The sequence below is a fragment of the Lepidothrix coronata genome, unplaced genomic scaffold (assembly GCF_001604755.1).
Source record: "Lepidothrix coronata isolate B3197 unplaced genomic scaffold, Lepidothrix_coronata-1.0 Scaffold114, whole genome shotgun sequence".
In the NCBI taxonomy this organism is placed as follows: Eukaryota; Metazoa; Chordata; class Aves; order Passeriformes; family Pipridae; genus Lepidothrix; species Lepidothrix coronata.
The window spans coordinates 583,203-587,501 of record NW_016690294.1 but is presented as its reverse complement, the minus strand read 5'-3'; the positions used below and the strand labels follow the sequence as shown (position 1 = coordinate 587,501).

At 38.3% G+C, this 4,299-nt stretch overlaps 1 protein-coding gene across 2 annotated transcripts in view; it reads left to right on the top strand.

Annotated features, from left to right (window-relative positions):
• Positions 1–355: 355 nt before the first annotated feature.
• The window catches only part of ZZZ3 (zinc finger ZZ-type containing 3), a 51,241-nt gene continuing 47,297 nt past the window's right edge, over positions 356–4,299 (top strand). For both annotated transcript variants that reach the window (XM_017824896.1, XM_017824895.1), the window contains exon 1: positions 356–473. The gene's annotated coding sequence lies outside the window, so the exon portion shown is untranslated. The remainder of the gene's footprint in view (positions 474–4,299) is intronic.

The following is a 4,299-nucleotide window of genomic DNA, read 5'->3' as shown; positions in this document are numbered from 1 at the left end:
GTTACTGTTGTGGTTTGTTTTCAAGTATCTTTTACTGTACTGTCTTTTGGATTAGCAGGATTTGATAAATCAAAAGTGGAAGTTCAAGGAAGAAAAATGGTGCGTGTTAAACAGCAGGGAGAAAAATGCATCTCTTAAAGTAATGAGTATGTGGTAAAATGTTCAAAAAATAGCTATCAGGTGAAAGTTTTCACCCCATTGAAGTCACTCATGAAACTTCCCAGTGCCTCAGAAGGTCTTAGCAGTTAATTTAGTTTAGCAAGTCGTGCAGAAGCTTAACAACTGTGGTTTCAGGCTTTTTCCAGCGCTGTCATGCTTATCCCATAAAAAAATTCTGTGCCTTGAATTTACAGTGAGGCTTTTTGTGAAGGCCTGTTTCCCAGCACAGCCGTGTGTGTCAGTGAGGAGCACAGCACAGTGACCCTGAGCTGAAATACTGCTCACAATTGACGTGTCTGGTTGTTTAGTCTAAGGTAGGTGGTTGTTGCAGTTCTGCAGTGCCTTGTCCTTTGCCTTGCGTACTCCAGGTGTATAATTACTAAGAGATGGGCTGTGTTAAATAGCTTAGTTACTAAGATATTTAATCATGAAGTTCAGTGCTGTGTCTGCTTTCATTATTTTTAACATTTCTAGAAAAAGAGAAATAGCAAGTGGGATTCATTCTCTCAGTGTTGTTGGGGATTTAATGTGCGAAAATAACCAGATCTTTATTTCACAGAATTTGGGAATGTGTCCTAATAAGGGCTTTTGTTCTCCAGCTGACTGCCCTGATGTTTATCAATGTCTCCAACATAGTTGTGTGGTGAGATTACAGTCTGCTGTCCATAGTCTCATCCAGAATGAAGGCTTTACTCTCCCAGTATTTCCAGGAGACTTAAAGATTTGTTGGTTGGTTTGTCAGTCTCTGGTTCTAGATCATTCCAGGTGCTTAGGTTGACTTCTGCTCAGTGACAGTTGTGTGGCTGATGCAAAGTGGGAAGACTCTGCTCTTTCACCACCTTGTTGCATAAGGGAAATAAGAAGTGTTTCTTAGTGTTTCTAAAAGTACTGGGGAAGTTGGAACCAAAGTTTTTGCTGTCTGCCTTACTTCCAATGGCGGGATTTTTCTTGTTTTTTTTTTTTTAAACTTTTTTTTTAATTTGCTTTAGTTTGGTTTTCCCAAAAATGGAAGTCTTTACCTTGTGTGGGAACTGATGACACAGGTCTCTCTGGTCATAAAGAACCAGATTTTGCAAGAGGTAATTTATTTATTGAGTATTCAGCACTTACTTATATCCACAGATTTACATTGCACTCACAGTTCTGGAAATGCAGTAGCATCAGACCTACTGTCCTCTTTCTTTTGGGTTGGTTTAAAACTACTTGGATTATTCCAGACAGATATTTGTAGAACTTGTCCTTAAAAACCTTGAAGAAGAAAAATTCTGCCACCTCTGTAGGCGGGAGTGAAGTTGCAGAAAGTGAGAAACTTTCTCACTTCTGTAGGGAGGAAGGTTGGTTTGGTTTTTTTTTTGTTTCCAAATTAAGTGTTCTCTGCTGGAAATCAAGCTGCTGATGATAAGAACTCGCTCCTGGTAAACTTTGCACTAACACTTAGGGGTATATTGTTCTAGTTTTAAGAACATTGTAAATATGGTGTCTGGTTCAAAACCTGCTTTGGTTGTAGAAGAACCATCATGGGAGTTCTAGTTTTCTGAAAACCTTTCTGTTTGAGTAACTCATGAAAGACACTGAAGAAATGTAGAGCTGAACACTAAATAGTGTGTTCTCCTTATTGGACACTGCTTTTCAAACAAAAAGACTATTAAAAAGGTTCCCCTGTGAAGTGCAGCTTTGTAATCAAAATACTTGGGATTTGTAGTGTAGTAGGTTGATAATTTGTACAGTTTGTGTTCAAAATTTGTGTATCAGTTAACAGTTTGCATTTAATTACTTTCCCTTATACAGTTTGTTGTATGTTCAGTCAAAATGCTTGGTAGCTTAACTTCCAATAACTATTCTTTAAAGTTACTTCAGTGTTTTGATGCTTATAATGAATTCCCTTAAACACAGAAATACAGAGCTCAGCCAGTGCAGTCCTCTGCCCTTTGGAAGCCTGCAGAGATCATCCCTCTGATGGCAAAGTTCCTCGTTGTGTTGCCTATTTCAGCAGTTCCATCACGCCATGGTTGGAGTTTTACCTGATACTCCATTTAAATATTTTTGCTTTGCACATTAAGCTGATTGCTTCGTGTCTTGTTGACTCAGAAGAAAGTTGATTCTCCCCCTGGCAGTGTTTGACATTGCTGGGAGCTGCTCTCCAGTTTTTCTGGGCTGTTGAACTTCATCACAGGATATAGGAATAGGAATGTTGGCAATTGGATTGTCCAGGATTGACAGTCTCTTGTCATGAGAAATAGCTCATTTGTGTGCCTAAAATGGGGTGATTTAAACTTCGTTTAAAACACTTTAGTTTGAAAATTTAAAAGTCAAAAAGGAAATGAGTGTCCTCGAGAGTTTACCTGTTGGTATGTAAATGGGAACATCCTGCTTTTTGTTGTTGTTGGTTTTGTTTTATTAGTGTGTAGATGTGTGTCCCGGAGATCTGAATTTTTTGGAGTTAGTGGTGTGTGGGGGAGGGGGGTTGTGTGTATTGAACTGTCTCTGTAGTATCTCCAGTACAGGAAAGAAACCCAGGGATAACCCAAATTCAGAATTGGAGGAGCTAACAACTGGGTTACTGTGCCACATACAAATAAATTAAAGGGAAGAGTTGGTAGAGCCTCCCCTGGATATTAATGTTTGAAACATTCTCTGCCTGTACAGAGAATGTGGAAGTCAGGCACGGTACCTCCACAGCTGAGGAATCTACAAACACCAGAAACAGAGACTGTCAGAGCAGATTTGCCATGCTGGTTAATCACTTATTAATGAAATGCTTTAAGGACATTTAGGATTGAAGACACAAGTGTGAATTGTGCAGGTGTATTTTCTGAATTAATTCCTGTCTAGTCTTTCAGTTTGTGACCTGGGTGATAGAACAAAGCAGATTTACTGACTGCCTGGACAGTACAAATCTGGGAAGGAACACAGGCATTAGAGTGTGAAATGATCTTGATAAATTTGATGAATGGTCTGAACTCTGTGGGATGCAGTTCAGTAAAGAGAAACACTAAATAATACCTTTGAGTAGCCATAATAAACTTAAATATGAGAAACAATTGGCTGGGCAACACTTCTGCAGACTGTATCACAAAGTGAACACAAAGGAGTTGTGACAAAAAACCAGGCGTTATCCTGGAATTATATGACCAGGATTATTGTTGAGTGTGAGATGGAAATTCTTCTGCAGTACTCAGGGTAAGGCCTCAAATGATGGGCTGTGTCTGTTTTTTGTTGCTCTACTTCAAAGAGATTTGAACCAGCTGAAGAGTATTTAGAGAAAAGTTGCAATAATGACCTTTAAGGAAGGACTGAAAGAATTGTCCTTGTTTAGTCTGTAGCAGAGATGGGGAGACATAATAATAGGCTTCAAATATGGTAAAGTTTGCTACAGAGGAGAATATAATAGACTGTTCTCTCTAGGTGGGCTAAGAAATAATAGTCCTAAAGAGTGCAAAAGGAGATTTCCATGTCAGGAAAAGCTTTCCAGCTCTGGGAAGGATTATCTATCCAGGCCAGGTAATCATAGGGTTAAATATCTGAGAGAGGTAATAGGATATCTATTGCTGAAAGCTCTAGAAAAGGTTAAATAACCTCCCTTTAGAGGTGATAGAGGTATAGTTTGTCTGTCCTTGGCATAGGAGGCAGAATGACATGTGAGCATTAAATCTGTCCTCATTTTTAGATTTTTGTAATTTTGCTGGCCATGATATAAAAAACAAAACAAAACAACGTGATGGAGGAAAAACTATAATTAGTGGATTGATAATTGTAAGATTTAGCTAAAAAAATTTAGCAAATATATTAATTAAAGGGTTTTTTTAGAAAACATTTATTAAAACCTTCTGTGATGTAACATTGAAGATAACTTTCATAGAATCTTCATTGTAGAATTAATACCTTTGACTTGCCTTTATGTGTTTTTAATGATCGAGTGGAAGTAAACTGAGCCAGAGTGAAAGTCTTCCAGAAGACTTTGTTAGAGAGAAGCAAAGCTCAAAAGATTATTTCTAAGGAGCCAGGGAATCAGGTGCATTCCAGGCTCTGCAATAGAGCACATCAGGAAGTCAACTTCACCTTGTTTCTGTAAAATACAGATTACAGTTATTACCCCAGACGTGTATTTTGAGGGATAATCATCACTTGTAAAGTCTTCCT